Source organism: Rutidosis leptorrhynchoides, chromosome 11 (genome assembly GCF_046630445.1).
Source record: "Rutidosis leptorrhynchoides isolate AG116_Rl617_1_P2 chromosome 11, CSIRO_AGI_Rlap_v1, whole genome shotgun sequence".
Classification (NCBI taxonomy): Eukaryota; Viridiplantae; Streptophyta; class Magnoliopsida; order Asterales; family Asteraceae; genus Rutidosis; species Rutidosis leptorrhynchoides.
In genome coordinates, this window is record NC_092343.1 from 402,769,335 (window position 1) to 402,791,702 (window position 22,368).

The window sequence follows — 22,368 nt, forward strand, 5'->3', positions numbered from 1 at the left end:
ATAAATCTGTGTCCTAAAAAACTGTTTAATATGATACTGTACATAATTTGTTGGGGTCCTATTATTCTATATTTTTATAGGACACTTAGAAGGTGAATCACATGGTATCAAAAAATCTATATGATAGGACACATAATTTTTTGGTCATATTATCATAGGTATTCATAGGACACTTGATATGTTCATTTCATACACATGATTTTTGGGTCCTATTATCATAGGCGTTCATAGGACACTTGATATGTTTCATAGGACACTTTATTTGTGAGTCTTATTTTTTGGGTCACTTTTATAATAAGGTCACAAAAATAGGACGTTTGGGTATTTGATGTCCGAATTATCATATGACTATATAAGACCCTTACATTTGTGGTTGCATAAAAATGTACTTAATAGGACATTATCTTGTTGGTATCTCATAATGATCAACCAACAAGATAATAAGATCATAAAAATTGGACGCTTGAGTATTTGAGGTCCTAATTATCATATGACTATTAGGACCCTTAATTGTGGTTGCATAAAAATGTACTTAATAGGACATTATCTTATTGGTGTCTCATAATGATCAACTAATAAGATAATAAGGTCACAATAATAGAACGCTTGGTATTTGAGTTCCTAAATATCATATGACTATTAGGATCCGTAAATTTATGGTTGCATAAAAATGTACTTAATAGGACATTAACTTGTTGGTGTCTCATAATGCTCAACTAACAAGATAATAAGGTCACAATAATAGGACGCTTGGGTATTTGAGGTCCTAATTATCATATGACTATTAGGACCCGTAAATTTGTGGTTGCATAAAAATGTACTTAATAGGAGATTATCTTGTTGGTGTTTCATAATGATCAACCGACAAGATAATAAGGTTACAAAAATAGGACGCTTGGTATATGAGGGCCTAATTATCATGAGTATTAGAACCCTTAAATTTGTGGTTGCATAAAAATGTACTTAATAGGACATTATCTTGTTGGTGTCTCATAATTATCAACCAACAAAATAATAAGGTCACAAAAATAGGATGCTTGGGTAGTTGAGGTCCTAATTATCATATGACTATTAGGACCCTTAAATTTGTGGTTGCATAGAAATGTACTTAATAGGACATTATCTTATTGGTGTCTCATAATGATCAACCAACAAGATAATAAGGTCACAAAAATAGGACGCTTAGGTATTTGAGGTCCTAATTATCATAGGACATATTAGGACCTTTACTAAAGTCGTATTATTTCACATGTGTTACAAAAATTATTCAAGTATTATATAAGTGAACTTCCATTGATTGTTCAAGAGCATTGATAGCGTATTGGCTTGTGTGTGATCTTTTCAACTGATTGACCTGGCTTCAAATCCGTCTTATGTCCTTTTTTATTCAAAAATTAAAAATGTATAACAGATCGAACTTATTACATTTTATTTGTTTGGCCCAATCATGCTGAATCCTTATTATCTTTTATTTGTTTGGCCCAATCATGCTGAAGATGATATGCAAGGATTGACCCAATCCTTTTTCATTACCACTAAAGAAGTAACTACATCTCATGTTTCGAGTTCAACCAAGGTATAAAAACTAATCCAGCACGTTATACATATTCTTATAACATACCTTTTAGAAAACATTAAACAAATACCTTGGTTACTTGACGGTTAACTCTAAGAACCTTAAAGTAAGGCTACAACAGTTACACAAACAAGTTAGTACAAAACTAAAAGGATGATACAATTACACATTACTAATGTACACTACATAGTTAAGTAACATTTAACATAATACCTGAATTAACAAACTAACAATCCCAAAAGAATATACATAATATCAATCTCCACATAATATCCAACTAGCCAAATACCACCAAATAAAAGTTTCTAGACTTTTTCCAAAAGGAGATTATTGTTAGCGACTTGGTCCTTCCTTATATCATTCACTTCACTCGAGACAAAATAAACTTCTCTTCATTTCTATCGAAAGTGAGAACTGCTACATCCCCGGCTTTAAGATCATTGACGCGCTTAAAAGATAACTAAACACCAGATACATATATATTTGGTTGTGGCTTACTCAAATTGGTTTTCAAACCCCATAAACTTTCCGTACCATCTTCATTTATTACAGGAAACTCTGCTTCAGCTTGCATTTTGGCCAAACAAGCTAATTCTTTAGGCAAACGCTATACAAAAATACGTTTGATCATTAATGAAAATGTTTTATACATGAAGCAGAGTAAATACTACATGAGTTTCTTAAAAACAAAAATTAGTGACGCTTACCAACACATTTGCGTTCTTAATATTCAGATGAACACTAACTTTTGAATTCTCAACACCATTTGTTAAATCCTCACCCATTGCTTCATTAAAAAGATCATCACTCTCACTTGATGAATCATCACTCTCACTTGATGAATCAGATGCTGTATGAATAACAATGACTTCAATTGATGAAGAAGGTTTGAGACTTGAATGATTCCCATGTTGATGATTTTTAGAATTTAGCAAGTAAATGAATTCCTTTCAACTCCATAGTCCGAGTAAACCATCAACTGTATAGTATCTTCATCGATCACTAATAAGCAAAACACATCAGATATACCAACTCTAAGATCTTCCACTATTTCTGAAAAACCTTCTGTCAGCAATAATTTTTTTCATCACAAACCATCTCCACATCATATTTATAACCTCCAATGTTTATGATATTTATATAAACTTTCTTCTGACAAGGCATAAACGCATTCCCTATCCATTTGCTTGGCATAACCTGTTAACAAACAGAATGTTTAATATAATGTACCTTACATTAAAATGGATAGCCAATAGATAATATAAAGTAGAACATAATTTTTAATATTATTATTAACAAGTATAATACTATTCCGTAATCATTTGGATCCAGCTCCATCGTTATAAAGGAACGAGATGCCTTGATGGTAGAAAAACATTCACAGAAATCATCTTTTGCTATGAAATATGTCACTTCATAGGTTTGGTGATCCACATATGCAAATCGTAGAATGTCATTAAGTGCCAAATTCAAATAATGTTTGCAATCTTCCCATCCATCACTTAAGAATAGATTTTGAGAATCCCAGCGAAGCTTAATGATCCTATAATATGTTAGTGCCAATTTTAGCCTGATGGACATTACCTGGATTGTCAAAATGTCTTCTCACAAAATCCTTTGGGAATGGCTGAAACACAAATGAATGATCACCAATTAGGAAAAAACAAATTTTGTTAAAAATTATGTTATTAATGTTTGATAATAAAATGTAAATTTAATTAATCACATGCTCAATTATATACTATTTCTTTTCTATCCGGATTATTAACCATTCTTAAAAACGAAGGTAGGTGGCCCGTGAAAACCATTGTAGCAACTATCTGTTCATTGTCAGTAATCCAAATATGGTTTATAAACAATCAATACTATACTATACGACCTAATGTTAATAAAAATACTAACATACATGTTATAAACATCATTCAAACACCTACAATCAAGTCACGTTAATCAAAAAAATTACTAATTCTTGAATGTATAAGAATCAATAAATCATTTTATCCTTGTATTAGCTTACATGCACCCTGCCAAAATTTCAATATTTTCTTATCCCGTTATATTTAACTTACCAGCAAATTAATTCCTGGTCAACTACTTTCATTATATGTATACGAAGAAACCTTAAATGAACATAACTAATAAATGTTGATTATTCTTAATGAAAATCAATTGAGAAAGTAAATTTACCTGTAAGTTACAAATATCTGTAAAACCTTCTGATCGAACTTGATGAACTGTTATGAGTTTGATCGTATCTAGAGAAATATCTTTTTTCAGACAATAAGTTCTTGATATTCGTGTATATAAATCTTTTACGTTTCCAACAGTGCACATAAAACCCGCAGGTAAATTACCGTACCCAACTATTTGTTTAATGAAGTGGGCCTAAATAGCCCAAAAAAATCCATCTTGGGCTTGGATACCCGTTTACTTCATTCTTATAAAAGTTTCGTGGAAAAAAATCAAGGTTTTGTCTCTTTGAATTCCTCAAACACTTGGACAGTTCTTTTCTTCACTAACGGCATGCGTTAGATACTCCGTATTTTTCAGTAAGTAAATCCTACTTTTACTCTGTTTACTCACATATTATCATCTCCTTTTCTCCGTATTCTTGGTGTTAACTAACATTATGTTTATTTATTGTTTATTTCAAACTTATGTTATTTTTTTTATTGTTTTTCAATTTAATGTTTTCAATAGATATCCATGCATGCCCGATTAGATCCTTTGTAAATTGGTTGTAAGTTATCTCCCTTTAAATGACTAAATTTAAGTGTTGATCCATAATATTATACACAAATAATATAATGCAACTTATTCAAATTTTACTAGGTTATATAAATATGTGGATCACACTATTATAAGAAATTGTTGTTGTTTTAATATATTTTTTGAACTTCATTATTTCATATTTTTGAAATTTTTTTGTTCCTATTCTATTTAAAATGTGTTAAATTATGCTTTTTTACAAATTATGTTGACATGAGTACCTGTATAACCTAACTTCTACTATATAACATTTATGTTTTAACCATTACATCATGTTTTGCACAGGTATTTGAGCAAATAATATAAAGGCACACTCATTACGACTACCTTCGATTATGATTGTCTTTAGAACTATAGATACGCATTTCCAGGTTTCATAATACAAATATTTCAAATACTTTATTCAGTTTCCACAGATATGTTGAATGTATTGAAATACACATCTAAAGAAATTTAAGTTAACTAACATGTATATTTGTTTTGCAGAATTATCCACAACAGTTCCTAATGAATCTCAAAAACACAGATAAATTGACCTGTTGTATGATCATCGTTACGCCAACCGATGACCAATGGCAAGTTGAATTTAAATGTCAAGGTAAAGATGTATTTTTTTCGACTGGATGGGAGCATGTTATATCTGATCTCAACATAAAAGAATTTGACCTCCTGCGTTTAACCTTAATTGATGATATCTCTTTAGAACTGAATGTATTTAATGATGATTTTGTGGAAAATAATTGTCCTGCACATCGACCCCATATGTTCCTTAAATGGTTGCTGGACATAGACGAGCAAAAAATGGTATTTTACTAATGCAATTTACTTGAAGATATTAATGTACAAAACTTATAAATCTAATCTATTATTCCATGAATTTCATGCAGGTAATACCATTTAAGTGGGTTGATATCATATATTAGAACCCTAATCCTGAAACCTCAGTCTTCATCAATACAATTACCGGTCATCGTGCGAAGATTCAGATGCAGTACGATGGTGAACACTTATGTTTTACCACAGGATGGAAATCATTCCTTTAAACCATGAATGTCAAGCTTTGTAGCATTATGCTATTCAAGCCCGTTGATGACTATAATTTCGAATTTACGAGTTATGAACCATCCTTTGTTACTAAAAAACAATCAACAACACCAATTTGTCAAACATCGAATCATGCTGTACAAACAGAACTCTTAAACGAGGGACCTTCCGAAGCTATTCATCAGGATTTCGTTATCAAATTTAAAAGCGAACCTTCTATTACATGGGTAATCATCTTAACAAACATCTTTAATTTAATTTTCTATTACTCACTATTACTCTACAACATACGGAGTAATAATTTACAACTTATAGGTTACATAATTAATTCTTTACTAGTTTCCCATAATTACAAATTTTTTCATCTAGTGTTGTACTTATTTTTTGCTTGAATTTAGCGTATTCCTCTAAAATTCTATCAAATACCTGGAGTAATACCTGGACGAAGTTTGACAACTATTAATGAACAAGGCATAGATGTTGAATGGGGTTTTCTGGCTGAGAAAGGAAGACAACAACCTCAGTACATTGTTTCCAGTGGCTGGATGAAGTTAAAAAGGGTTAATAACTTAGATTTTGGGGAGGAATCTGAGGTTGAGTACGTGTGGAGTAAATCGATGTTTCGTCTGAAGAAAATGAACAAAAGATTAAAATGAAAACGCAACTAGAATCGATTGTAGATCAAATGCCTTTTTCAAGGTGTTACTCTTTTGTGAATGCATTAAAGTACATTTCTTTTGAAGTAGTTTGAATATATATTACGGTTGGTTGGTAGTATGGTTGAACTTTTGTATTATCCTAAAATTTAATCAGTTGTTTGTCATCTAAACTGTATTTGATTTTTTATTGCACAATCATGTTGAATCCTTTTTCATTATTACATTTTCCAATACACTTTGAATGGAAGATTCTAACGATGAACGAAAGAACAGAGAACTTACATTCGGGATATAGTTCTTTCTTTGCATCTCCCAATACTCTATAAAACCTTTTAGCATTTATGTTTGGTATAGTCTGATGATTTTCAGTTTGTTGGATATCATCTTCATCTTCATATTCATCTTCAAACATATGGAAGGCGCATTGAAATAAGCTGACCCAAATTTTGGATGATTGCAATTAACTTATATCTTCAGTTACGTATTAACTGATTAATAATTACTCCGTATGATGCATACCTGATGATTGTAATTAACTTAGATTTGCAAACACATCTTCAATCTTCAATTTTCAATAACAAATGATGATTGCACTTAAATACGATGTTATTATAAATTGTTAGTAGTAATATAATAATTATAATTATGAATTATGAATTATGAATTATGATGATTATGATACATCAAATAAGATGTACTATAAGTTTAAGATAACAATTCAAATAATTAATAAAATTTAAAATAATATAAATAATGTAGGTTAAGGTTGATCCAAATAGATCTTATGATCGTATATATATACCACACCTTATCGGATGAGCTGTTAAAGCATATCGGAAGATCTTAGGAGTGTTGTATAATCATAAGATCGACTTGGACAGACTAGCTTATTAATAGATGACACTAATGATTTAGGGTTTAGGGTCTATGGTTTAATATAATATATGTTTTGGGTATATATGGTTTAATATTCAGGGTTTAGGCCGGGTTTAGGGTTTAGGTTTTAGGTTTTCATCAAAATTAAGGTGTAACTTTGGCAAGGATACCCCAACCATGTGTTTCCTATGGAAACCACCAAACCCACCCTGAAAGGGTTGGATGTTGAAAAATTACCGGCATCCACCGGGTCCCCAACCATGTGACAGGCCAATCATCGACCCACTATCTAGAGTTTCAAATTATTGCCTCAATTGGGGAATATTGAACCTACGCCATATTTGGTCAAGCTTCCACATGGCGGCAGGTCCCAGCTTCTAAGGTATCAGGTGAGTTACTGCTACATTGGTATGGTTTAGGGTTTAGGGTTTAGGGTATGTGGTTTATGGTTTAGGGTTTAAGGGTTAGGGTTTTTATGGTTTAATGTTTAGGGTTTATATATGGTTTAATGTTTAGGGTTTATATATGGTTTATGGTTTAGGGTTTAAGGTTTAGGGTTTAGGGTTCTGGGTATAGGGTTTATGGTTTATGGTTTAGGGTTTAGTGTACGGTTTATGGTTTAGGGTTTATGGTTTAATGTTTAGGGTTTACGGTTTATGGTTTAAGGTTTAAGGTTTTGGGTTTAGGAATTGGGTATAGGGTTTATAGTTTAGGGTATAGGATTTAGGGTTTAAAATTTAGGGTATAAGGTTTATGGTTTAGTGTACGGTTTATGGTTTAAGGTTTATGGTTTAATGTTTAGGATTTATGGTTTATGGTTTAGGGTTTAAGGTTTTAGGTTTAGGAATTGGGTATAGGGTTTATGGTTTAGGGTATAGGGTTTAGGGTATAGAGTTTAGGGTATAAGGTTAATGGTTTAGGGTTTAGTACAGGGTTTAGTACAGGGTTTAGGGTTAGGGTTTATGGTTAATTTAATGTTTAGGGTTTAGGGTTTATATATGATTTAGGGTTTTGGGTATAGGGTTTATGGTTTAGGGTGTAAGGTTTAGCTAGGGTTTAGGGGTATAGGGTTTATAGTTTAGGGCTTATGGTTTAGGGTTTAAGGCCATCTTAATGATGATCGAGGATGAGCTTTAATTAGGCTTATCAGAGGAACTTAATGCATGCGTGCATGGTATCATCAGATAAGTTATTCAAGCATTAATTTAGAACTTGATGGAGACCATATATGGACTCAATTAGGCGATCTCAATTATAATATAATATACCATTGATTGAATGAGCTGAGGTAGCTTAGTTATCATGAAGAACTTAAAGGATGTCGAACGCTCGACGCTTATCGGGCAATCGATGATCTTAATAATGCTAATTCATATATTGATAATGCACTATACATGTGACGGCCCATACAAAATCAATGTGTACGGATCATCAACAACAGGATCTTTACATGGTTACAACACTATATGCTGTTTAAAAACAAGTTTTGCATTCATGAAAAGATAACGTCCTTACCAACATCAAATGTTTTACAAAAGATAAAGTGCTTCTACGAATAGGAGGCATTAACATAAGTACATAACACACAGGTCATTACAAAGCCATTGTTCAAATGTAACAAAAGTTGTGAATGCAAAGTAAAAGTTTCATGATTGAGACATCTCTAAACAATGCAGCGGAAGTCTAACACAGCGAGTCTGTAACAGCAAGTCTATAACACCAAGACTATAACAGCAAGTCTAACAGCGGAAGCAACAATGCCTAAGCACCTAATAAATAAATGCTTAAAAAGTCAACACGAATGTTGGTGAGCTATAGTTTTAATGTGCGCAACAAAGTAATGTAGACCACGAGATTTTAGTACTTCAAACCAGCATTTCAAATCAGTATTTCAAATCAGTATGATAAAGTATATGCTTATCCGTGGGCACCCGGTAACTAACTTAACAAGTAATATATCACTCCCTAAAAGTACACTTGGCGAGTGCGTAAGTTTACGAAGTATTAAACACCCGTTGAATGCTAGCGCGACTAGCCCGAGTGGGGATGTCAAACACTATGGATCCATATCAAAGATTCGCGTCTACCGGTTCATAAACCAATAGTTAAACGTTACCGAGCTAAGGGGAATCTTTGTGCCGTTATGTCACCCACACATATATAAAGTTTAAGTACTCGTGTCTAGTATGTAAAACATAAAAAACGCATGTATTCTCAGTCCCAAAAATAGTAAAGTAGAAAGGGAGCTATAACTCACAGTGAATGTGCGGTAAAAGTCGATATGAAAAGTATGCAAGTAGTAAGTCGGTCCGAAAGGTCCTCAACCTAAGTCAAAGGTTACTAATTCACTATATTGTCCCCCAAAAGTTTTAAAGTAAATAAGTTAAGTCTTAAGTATCATCATCATCATCATCATTCGTCAAAGATAAAGTAAGTTTTCAACAAGAATAGAGATCGAAACAAAAGGCTGATTTCAATCAGCTGCTACGACCTCTATACAAACGGAAAAGACGCGTGGTCAGTGGCCAAGGCTCCGTATGTGAGTCCTCGTACCGCTATCCAATTTTCAGATCCTAACTCGATGTCGTTTGACCGTGGCGATGGTTCAAGCGCGAGTAGGTCAGAATTTTCAGCACGTCGTTACAAAGGCGTAGTGATTTTCGGAAGGCTATATATCCTAAACCGTCTATCGGATTTAGGCGAGTCTTAAACAAAAAGTCATATAATCGAACCGAAATATCTGGAAATAAACTTTCCAGAAGCCTCAGGAGTCTGATCAGACCCCGAAAAACAGTAAACAAGTGCTCCAGTGGGTTTCTTGGTGCTTGATGCTCATCACGGTTCTCATCCTTGATGCGTGTAAGCTTCAAGTGTACAACTCTTGATGTTTTAGCATCACTTTGAACAAGTTTCAACCATAAACACACCATGTCAAGACTAAGGAGTAATACAACTCACTTAAGAGTTTTAGAAGGATGATGAACCAAGGTTGCATCATGTTCTTAGTCTTAACACAAATACAAGTTCTATTCAAGATTAAAGCTACAAACTTTGATTCAAATCAAGCAAGACCTTAAGTCACATAACTTAGATCAAAAAAAGTAATGAAACCCTAAGCTAGAAAGTTTGGATCCCTTAACAATAATTATGAGATTTCAAAGCTAGAAAGCTTGAATCTTTTATGTCTTTGAAGATCTTCAAAGCAACAAGCTAGATCTTCAAGTTTCATGAAGACCATAAACACAAGTTTTGATCTTTTAGCAAAAACAAAGTGATCTTAAGCTATAAAGCTTAGATCTATCAAAGCAATGAAGATCCAAAGCTAGGAAGCTTAAATCTTTTATGTTCTTGAAGATCTTTAAAGCAAAAGGCTAGATCTTCAAGTTTCATGAAGATCATAAACACAAGTTTTGATCTTTTTAACAAAAGAAAGAGATCATAAGCTAGAAAACTTAGATCCAACAAAGTAATGAAGATTCAAAGCTAGAAAGCTTGAATCTATCATATTCTTGAAGGATTCAATTCAAAGTTTGAATCTACAAGATATAACAAGATCAAAATGCTAAAAAGCTTGATCTTTAGATGATGATGATGTCGTTTTTATGAAGAGAAAAAGAAGAAGAAGAAAATTTAAAACTTACAATTTTTAGAGTGAGAAAGACTAGAGAGAAAATTAGAGAGCAAGTGTGTGTAAAATGAGAATGAGATCAAGTGTGAAATGGGTGAATGAGGCTTGATATTTATATTGGTGGAGGGGTGGTGGGTGTCTCCAAAACCGTAGCCTCATGGGGGGACAAGGGGGGATAACTTTTTGCTTTTTGCATGGTGGTGGTCTAAAGGTGGTGCTTATTGTTGGGATTCCATGCAACATTTGTAGTAATGGTTAACAAAAATGCTAGTATGTTGGTTCATCTTAATGGGTTTTTGTCCTACATCTTAATGGATCATAAATCAATTAAAGTTGGGCTAATTCAATGGTCCATTAACTAGAGTAGGGTGGGCTTAAGTCCATTAAGGTAAAGAGTCCATTAAGACTAACTAGTGTGCATTAGTAAATTACTAAGCCTAATTAAGCAACCAATAAGAAAAAGTAATTGTCATTAGAAAATTACAATTAGTATTACGTAGTCATAATATTCCAATTATGACAAAAGTTAAACGTGTACAAAGTACGTAGCTCGTTTCAAATGACAAGTGACACTAACGGTCGTAAAAGTATTCGAGGATCAAGTTAAGTGATTAAACACTTAATAACACGGTGTAAGATATTAACAAAAGTAATTATCATGAAATAAGATCCCAGAACATAAATTAGCTCAGTACGCACATATATGCAGATTCGTGAAGGTATAGAGTACAAAAATATAAGTCGAAAAAGTCGGGTCGTTACATTACCCACCCGTTAAAGAAAATTTTCGTCCCGAAATTTTGAGGAGTGACCAACAACGGTACTGAATTTGAAGAAGAAGGAACGTATCAAGGTTCCGAGAGACTCGTGGGCTCAGAAGTGAGCTATTTACCTTGAAAGGTACTTGGGCGCATAAAAGTAAGAATAGGTATATGCGATTAATTAAGTCTCTTGACCTTAAGATCAACAAATTGATTTCGTTTCTTGTTAACATGAGTATGTCATCTGAATATATATCCACAAAAGGAAAGATGATGTTTTTAACCTTACAGGCATCTTCAGTAAGCTGGATGCATGAAATGCATCATGAATGTTAACAAACTCATCTAAAATATCGAGCGCTTATGTCGCAATACCAAGCTGACAGATAAACATGGTGATCATAACCATGCGATTTGATGTCTGGATAGTGTTAGCCACGGATTTTACTAACCCCTTAATTTCGGAAGGAGACCCTAGGCATAAAGAATCCGATATTTAGGAAACGTTTGATTTAAATAAATGAATTGAAATTTTAGCTGAGAGTGACTGATCAGACTTACATGCAATGTAAGCCACAATTATTTATAGTGTCTTCAGGGCGGTCTGAATGAACAATGAAAGATATCACCTAGTTTACCATACTGCATGTGATCTTATCCTTGAATGGAATGAAAGCACAGTTCCATAATGTAACTATATGTTTTCAGTTACATGCTGAAGGTAGGGTTAACATTGACTAGAACAACGTATAGTTGTAACCAACGAAGGAAGAAATATATAGAGTAACCACATCAGTGTTATAGATATTTTAAGCAGTCCCTTCCAAGAGGATAACATGATTCATAGATTTTTAAAGAAATTTACATTACACTTCTGAAAGAAAATCGCACAAAAGATGTGATCTTTGAATGAGAGTGAACTCTTCGTACAACGAGCGAGTTGATCTGAATTTATCCTTATACTTAAGGGAATGCGCGGATGAGAAGATATGTGAACCCTTGGTCATTCCAGGAATGGTTTACTCCAAGTGAAAAGAATCTCAAAAATGATTTCTTGTACCTCAACATACTGAATCATATAGATGATGTTTACGGGGGTGTTGCGATTAGTCGTGAAATATTGAGAGTAGACACCCACCTAGTGCCTTTCCTACAATGGGGTGACCACTGAGCGTACCTCAGAAAACTAATTTATCGGCCCGCGTTTTTGCCATGTCTAACCTTAAGAGGAACATTTCATGAGCGCAAAGACTTCCTAACAAATTTTATAAAACTGCCATCCAAAGTGGCTCGAGAGTTTTTAACAAAGATCTTAATGGTAAGCTTCTTCCCTAATGGAGGGCGAGAAGATGTGTGATCCATATATGGTGTAGTCTAATACGAAAATCTTTAATAAAATCAACCAAGGAAGTTTTGAAAAACCTTTAAACGTTTGATGTGACAACATAAACGGAACGAAGTTCCTAGTAAACTTAGAAGTATGTATAACGTGTATCATTTTGTACAAAACTATTTGACTTAAGTTAAACAACTCAATAAAGGAGCGATTTTTAAATAATTTGAAGGTATAACTTAGTATGTACTGACCCAAAATAAGTAAGGGTAAATTTATTAACTTCATTATATACATACATATATGATTTTATAAATCGCATAAGTGACAGCAAAATTTTTATTACTTTCATTTGTCCATAAATCTCGTGAGGACCGTACAAATAAACAACGTGTAAATTTTTTTGATAAACATAGTTTTTCATATTTCAGAGGTTACGAGTTGAAAAAGATCGAGTGAAAAATATTTGAATCATCGGGTGACATGTTACTAGGTAATGAAAACTAATGAATTAAATATAGTTTTGATAATTATCAGGACATAAGTCTTTGGGCCAAAAATGTTCACGTGCGAAGCCGTTGCTAAAAAGTGAGGTATGAAGGATAGAGCATGAGGACGAGAAGTTAATTGCTTCTTGACTTTGCAAAATGCCAAGCAGGTTATGACTAATATTAAAGACGAAATACTGATGTTGTTAATATCACTAAATGAGAATCTTTTGGAATAAGTCAGGACTTAGAGTTATGTAAGAAAGAGCATCGCTCCAACAGGTGTGGCAAATAAGATCCCTGGGGTAACGCAATAATTTTGAATGGTTTAAGTGTTAGTGGATGCCCAAAGGCTCTGCATGTCGTGGCAGTAAGTGCCTTTATCACATACACACACACGCGCACATGAATCTCTCGATTTCGACGATTGTAAAGTCTTCATGATGACTTGGATATGAATAACACGAAAAATTTTATATAACAAGCAACGAAAATTTTATAGAAATCGTTTAAGGTGACAATGTAAGAAAAGAAATGAAGTTCTTAGTAAAATAGAGTTATGTACAACATGTACTATTCTAAGTAAAATATCTTTTGAATAAAAGAACTGATTTGTAAAAGTGAAAGTAAAATTTCATATGTAGTAGTCAAAAATAAGTAATTATTTACTTTATTTTATATAACATGTACGATTTCTAAAATTTTGTACGGATGGCAATAAAATAAATTTATTTTTATAAAACTTTGAGAGGGTCGCACAGTAAAATAGTGTGTGTAAAATTTTGGCAAATAAGGTTTTCATATTTCAAAGGTTACAAGTTGGGAAAAGGTTGATTACGATCGAGTAAAAGATTTTTAAAAATTTTGGGTGATATTTGAGCAACAATGTTACGAGGTAATGAAAACTATTGAATTTAAATGTTGTTGAGGACTATTATTAGGGCATAAGTCCTTCGAAAAAAAATGCTTAAGTGTGAAGCTGTTGCTTATAAGTGAGATACGAATGGGAGAGTATAAGGATGAGAATTAACCACCCATTGCTTTTTGAAAAATTTCGAACTGGTATGACTAACATTGAAGTAAGAGGATGATGGTGTGATTATCATCAAATAAGAAATCTCTCGGAATAAGTTAGGATTTAGAGTCGCGTAAGAATGATTATCAAATAAGATTCTTGGGTAGTCTTTAATATATAATCTGAATCGCTGAAGTGACAGGATACAATTTCCTTTATGTATCGTTGTGCAAGTTTGTCCATTGTATCGGTTTCTTTCATGGCTAGAAAGTGAGCAGATTTGGTGAGGCGGTCAACAATAACCTAGATAGTGTCATAACCGCCTACCGTTTTTGGTAACCTCATGATGAAATCCATCGTTATTCCTTCCCATTTCCATTGTGGGATTTCGGGTTGTTGAAGTAACCCAGATGACTTTTGGTGTTCGGCTTTGACCTTGGAACAAGTCAGACACTTCCCGACATAAGTAGCAATGTCCTTTTTAAGGTTCGACCACCAATATTGTTCCTTGAGATCGTGGTACATCTTACCAGCTCCGGGATTAATCGAATACCGTAACTTATGGGTCTCGTCTAGAATAAGGCCTCATCATTCTCGCGAGGTATACGAATAATCTTTTCACTATAAATAACTTTGCTTTCATCCTTGAAGGCCAATCCGTTCCAACTATTACATCAAGCTTCCCAAATTGATGGGTGTTAGGTTAATCTTAAGGTTCATTCCAACCAAATCTTATTATACTACCATGAAAAATTCTATCAATCTTCTCAAATAACATCTGCTTGTGCGTAGGTAACTAATCTTTTTCAACTACTACTTTAAAACTTCCAAGTTTTGTTGACATGAGGTCATCTCCAAATGACCCACCTGTAAATTTTAAGGTACTACCTTAAATTATTTCTTTATCTCTTCCAGCTTACTATTAGCTTGTCCTATAGAATACTTAACTCTCATGGTTGTTAATGGTTTATTAGAAATAACACTAAGGTACTTAGATATAAGGTTTCTATCGTTCTAGTATTAAACAACTTCGAGACAATTAAACGTTGTGACGAAACGTACCCTAACTAAAATCAGGATCCATGCGAGTCTCCATAGCTGAGATAACAATTGCTCTACCGCAAGTAAGTCCAAAGTTTTTCCTATTTGAAAACTTTTTCCTTAAGTGTCCAGGGTGTCTATATCTATAACAAATTTTTGGGTTATCAATTCTGCAATCAAGGCCCTCCTTGTACAGTATCTGGGCTACGTGGTTATTCTTTCCCTACCTCTAACAGACCATAATGCGTATACTCAAGTGGTTCCTACCAAAATTTTCTTTGAATCACTTCATATTCCTTATGTTGTAACATTGGAACTTCTGCATGATTTACTTCAATATAATCACGCTGGCCTGGCATCATTATATTGTACTAAATCGTACGTTCATTCCAATATCACTCCATATGGTCAATTTAACGTGATCACTTCAAGTTCTACTCAATTTCATCTAACGGTGCTTTATTTATGCTATCTCAAAAATAATCTACATAATTAATCTCACGGCTTCTTGGTGTGGGTGCGTAGGTTCCGTAGGTCATGCATCATTGCCAAAATGTCCCGAAATTTCTTTAAAATGTTCAGGTAATGTCGTTAGGTTCCTTTCTAGAAATTCAATCTGGGTCTCGTGTCGAGTTGTACGTGTAGCAAGTAGTAATACGATATGTCTTGAGGCGACTCCTGTAGTGACCCGAACTTTTCCATCTTTATATATATATTAAATGAAATTGTTATTTACATGATTAAGTGTTTCCAACATGTAAAGCAATCAAACTTGTTAAGACTTGATTAATTGAAATAGGTTTCATATAGACAATTGACCACCCAAATTGACCGGTGATTCACGAACGTTAAAACTTGTAAAAACTATATGATGAAATATATATGGTTATATATATAGTTAACATGATATTATGATAAGTAAACATTTCATTAAGTAAATTAACAATGAACTACATATGTAAAAACAAGACTACTAACTTAATGATTTTGAAACAAGACATATATGTAACGATTATCGTTGTAACGACATTTAATGTATATATATCATATTAAGAGATATTCGTACATCATAATATCATGATAATATAATAATTTAAAATCTCATTTGATATTATAAACATTGGGTTAACAACATTTAACAAGATCATTAACCTAAAGGTTTCAAAACAACACTTACATGTAACGACTAACGATGACTTAACGACTCAGTTAAAATGTATATACATGTAGTGTTTTAATATGTATTCATACACTTTTGAAAGACTTCAAGACACTTATCAAAATACTTTTACTTAACAAAAATGCATACAATTACATCCTCGTTCAGTTTCATCAACAATTCTACTCGTATGCACCCGTATTCGTACTCGTACAATACACAGCTTTTAGATGTATGTACTATTGGTATATACACTCCAATGATCAGCTCTTAGCAGCCCATGTGAGTCACCTAATAGATGTGGGAACCATCATTTGGAAACTAGCATGAAATATCTCATAAAATTACAAAAATATGAGTAATCATTCATGACTTATTTACATGAAAACAAAATTACATATCCTTTATATCTAATCCATACACCAACGACCAAAAACACCTACAAACACTTTCATTCTTCAATTTTCTTCATCTAATTAATCTCTCTCAAGTTCTATCTTCAAGTTCTAAGTGTTCTTCATAAATTCCAAAAGTTCTAGTTTCATAAAATCAAGAATACTTCCAAGATTGCAAGTTTACTTCCAAGTTTTCTAAATCCATTCCAAGTAATCATCCAAGATCAAGAAACCTTTGTTACTTAAAGTAGAGTATCTTTCTAATACAAGGTAATAATCATATTCAAACTTTAATTCAATTTCTATAACTATAACAATCTTATTTCGAGTGGAAATCTTACTTGAAATTGTTTTCGTGTCATGATTCTGCTTCAAGAACTTTCAAGCCATCCAAGGATCCTTTGAAGCTAGATCCATTTTTCTCATTTCCAGTAGGTTTATCCAAGGAACTTGAGGTATTAATGATGTTCATAACATCATTCGATTCATACATATAAAGCTATCTTATTCGAAGGTTTAAACTTGTAATCACTAGAACATAGTTTAGTTAATTCTAAACTTGTTCGCAAATAAAAGTTAATCCTTCTAACTTGACTTTTAAAATCAACTAAACACATGTTCTATATCTATATGATATGCTAACTTAATGATTTAAAACCTGGAAACACGAAAAACACCGTAAAACCGGATTTACGTCGTCGTAGTAACACCGCGGGCTGTTTTGGGTTAGTTAATTAAAAACTATGGTAAAATTTGATTTAAAAGTTGTTATTCTAGGAAAATGATTTTTATTATGAACATGAAACTATATCCAAAAATCATGGTTAAACTCAAAGTGGAAGTATGTTTTCTAAAATGGTCATCTAGACGGCGTTCTTTCGACTGAAATGACTACCTTTACAAAAACGACTTGTAACTTATTTTTCCGACTATAAACCTATACTTTTTCTGTTTAGATTCATAAAATAGAGTTCAATATGAAACCATATCAATTTAATTCACTCAAAACGGATTTAAAATGAAGAAGTTATGGGTAAAACAAGATTGGATAATTTTTCTCATTTTAGCTACGTGAAAATTGGTAACAAATCTATTCCAACCATAACTTAATCAACTTGTATTGTATATTATGTAATCTTGAGATACCATAGACACGTATACAATGTTTTGACCTATCATGTCGACACATCTATATATATTTCGGAACAACCATAGACACTCTATATGTGAATGTTGGAGTTAGCTATATAGGGTTGAGGTTGATTCCAAAATATATATAGTTTGAGTTGTGATCAATACTGAGATACGTATACACTGGGTCGTGGATTGATTCAAGATAATATTTATCGATTTATTTCTGTACATCTAACTGTGAACAACTAGTTGTAGGTTACTAACGAGGACAGCTGACTTAATAAACTTAAAACATCAAAATGTATTAAAAGTGTTGTAAATATATTTTGAACATACTTTGATATATATGTATATATTGTTATAGGTTCGTGAATCAACCAGTGGCCAAGTCTTACTTCCCGACGAAGTAAAAATCTGTGAAAGTGAGTTATAGTCCCACTTTTAAAATCTAATACTTTTGGGATGAGAATACATGCAGGTTTTATAAATGATTTACAAAATAGACACAAGTACGTGAAACTACATTCTATGGTTGAATTATCGAAATCGAATATGCCCCTTTCTATTAAGTCTGGTAATCTAAGAATTAGGGAACATACACCCTAATTGACGCGAATCCTAAAGATAGATCTATCGGGCCCAACAAGCCCCATCCAAAGTACCGGATGCTTTAGTACTTCGAAATTTATATCATGTCCGAAAGAGGATCCCGGAATGATGGAGATATTCTTATATATGCATCTTGTTAATGTCGGTTACCAGGTGTTCACCATATGAATGATTTCTATCTCTATGTATGGGATGTGTATTGAAATATGAAATCTTGTGGTTTATTGTTACAATTTGATATATATAGGTTAAACCTATAACTCACCAACATTTTTGTTGACGTTTAAAGCATGTTTATTCTCAGGTGAATACTAAGAGCTTCCGCTGTTGCATACTAAAATAAGGACAAGATTTGGAGTCCATGTTTGTATGATATTTTGTAAAAACTGCATTCAAGAAACTGATTTCGATGTAACATATTTGTATTGTAAACCATTATGTAATGGTCGTGTGTAAACAGGATATTTTAGATTATCATTATTTAATAATCTACGTAAAGCTTTTTAAACCTTTATTTATGAAATAAAGGTTATGGTTTGTTTTAAAAATGAATGCAGTCTTTGAAAAATGTCTCATATAGAGGTCAAAACCTCGCAACGAAATCAATTAATATGGAACGTTTTTAATCAATAAGAACGGGACATTTCAACTCCCAAGTCTTTGGGTATGGCTGAGCATCAGTAGGAGACACTCTGACCCTGTGAAAGGAGATGCCTTCCTGACTTCTCCAATGCCTAAGAGTGTTAGGGACCTAAGTCCAGAAGTATCGTTAGATCATCGAGTAGTGGTGAAGAATGAAAGAGATAAGTGACGATCATGAAAGCGTACGGGATACGGGTCAACTTGCGGAAACTGAATAACCTTCTAATGTTCATACGTTGTACGTGGCTAATTAGGGTGAGCTCGGGGGGTGGGGCGAGATGCGGTTACTCCGACAAGTCCTCACATATCTCCTCCTCCGAGGATCAACTTTAGTGGGCGTGTATTTTGAGGGGTACTCTTCCTAGATTGCGTGAAGTAATGTTTCGATCTCTAAAACGGTGGAACGGTAGTAACAGATGGATTACAATACTAGTCCTTAGGCTTAGACGAGTGGGAAAAGGGTTCAGAAAAACATCTGAACTAGGAAAGATAAATTTTCCAAGTCGGTACAGCGGATAGCAGACATGTAGAAAGAAACAGTATCAACAATAACCTAGGTTGTCTAATGTAGTACACAAAACGGTAGTAGATAGTAGTGTCATGCAGTAGTAATAAGCAGTAACATGCAGTAATATCTAACAGTAGCATGCAGCAGTTTCGCAGAAATAAGTAAATGAACAAATTGTAGATTAGTCCTATTAGTGAATCCTACTCGACTCGGTCAAGACACACTAATGCAACCTAATTCAATACAACCAATGCTCTGATACCAAATGTGACGCCCCGTACAAAATCAACGTGTACGGATCATCAACAACAGGATCTTTACACGGTTAAAACACTATATGCTGTTTAAAAACAAGTTTTGCATTCATGAAAAGATAACGTCTTTACCAACGTCAAATGTTTTACAAAAGATAACGTGCTTCTACGAATAAGAGGCATTAACATAAGTACGTGACACAAAGGTCATTACAAAGCCATTGTTCTAATGTAACAAAAGTTGTGAATGCAAAGTGAAAGTTCCATGATTGATACATCTCTAAACAATGCAGCGGAAGTCTAACACAGCGAGTCTGTAACAGCAAGTCTATAACACCAAGACTATAACAGCAAGTCTAATAGCGGAAGCAACAACGTCTAAGCACCTGAGAAATACATGCTTAAAAAGTCAACATGAATATTGGTGAGCTATAGTGTTAATGTGCGCAACAAAGTAATGTAGACCAATAGATTTCAGTGCTTCAAACCAGCATTTCAAATCAGTATTTCAATCAGTATGATAAAGTATATGCTTATCCGTGGGCACCCGGTAACTAACTTAACAAGTAATATATCACCCCCTAAAAGTACACTTGGCGAGTGTGTAAGTTTACGAAGTATTAAACACCCATTGAATGCTAGCGCGACTAGCCCGAGTGGGGATTTCAAACCCTATGTATCCATATCTAAGATTCGCGTCTACCGGTTCATAAACCAATAGTTAAACGTTACCGAGCTAAGGGGAATCTTTGTGCCGTTATGTCACCCACACATATATAAAGTTTAAGTACTCGTTTCTAGTATGTAAAACATAAAAAGCGCATGTATTCTCAGTCCCAAAAATAGTAAAGTAGAAAGGGAGCTATAACTCACAGTGAATGTGCGGTAAAAGTCGATATGAAAAGTATGCAGGTAGTAAGTCGGTCCGAAAGGTCCTCAACCTAAGTCAAAGGTTACTAAGTCAGTATATTGTCCCCCAAAAGTTTTAAAGTAAATAAGTTAAGTCTTAAGTATCATTATCATCGTAATCATTCGTAAAAGATAAAGTAAGTTTTCAACAAGAATAGAGATCGAAACAAAAGGCTGACTTCGATCAGCTTCTACGACCTCTATACAAACTGAAAAGACGCGTGGTCAGTGGCCAAGGCTCCGTATGAGAGTCCTCGTACTGCTGTCCAATTTTCAAATCCTAACTCAATGTCATTTGACCGTGGCGACGGTTCAAGCGCGAGTAGGTCAGAATTTTCAGCACGTCGTTACAAAGGCGTAGTGATTTTCGGAAGGCTATAAATCCTAAACCGTATATCGGATTTAGACGAGTCTTAAACGAAAAGTCATATACTCGAACCGAACTATCTGAAAATTAACTTTCCAGAAGTCCCAGGAGTCTGATCAGACCCCCGAAAATAGTAAACAAGTGCTCCAGTGGGTTTCTTGGTGCTTGATGCTCATCACGGTTCTCATCCTTGATGCGTGTAAGCTTCAAGTGTACAACTCTTGATGTTTTAGCATCACTTTGACCAAGTTCCAACCATTAACACACCATGTCATGACTAAGGAGTAATACAACTCACTTAAGAGTTTTAGAAGGATGATGAACCAAGGTTGCATCATGTTCTTAGTCTTAACACAAATACAAGTTCTATTCAAGATTAAAGCTACAAACTTTGATTCAAATCAAGCAAGACCTTAAGTCACATAACTTAGATCAAACAAAGTAATGAAACCCTAAGCTAGAAAGCTTGGATCCCTTAACAATAATTATGAGATTTCAAAGCTAGAAAGCTTGAATCTTTTATGTCTTTGAAGATCTTCAAAGCAACAAGCTAGATCTTCAAGTTTCATGAAGATCATAAACACAAGTTTTGATCTTTTAGCAAAAACAAAGTGATCTTAAGCTATAAATATTAGATCCATCAAAGCAATGATGATCCAAAGCTAGAAAGCTTGAATCTTTTATGTTCTTGAAGATCTTTAAAGCAAAAGGCTAGATCTTCAAGTTTCATGAAGATCATAAACACAAGTTTAGATCTTTTTAACAAAACAAAGAGATCATAAGCTAGAAAACTTAGATCCAATAAAGTAATGAAGATTCAAAGCTAGAAAGCTTAAATCTTTCATGTTCTTGAAGGATTCAATTCAAAGTTTGAATCTACAAGATATAACAAGATCAAAAAGCTAAAAAGCTTGATCTTTAGATGATGATGATGATGATGATGTCGTTTTTATGAAGAGAAAAAGAAGAAGAAGAAAATTTAAAACTTACAATTTTTAGAGTGAGAAAGACTAGACAAAAAATTAGAGAGCAAGTGTGTGTAAAAGGAGAATGAGATCAAGTGTGAAATGGGTGAATGAGGCTTGATATTTATAGTGGTGGAGGGGTGGTGGGTGTCTCCAAAACCGTAGCTTCATGGGGTGTGATGACTCGTCCAAATCCATTTTGACGAATACATCATTCATCGATATCATAGTGAGGT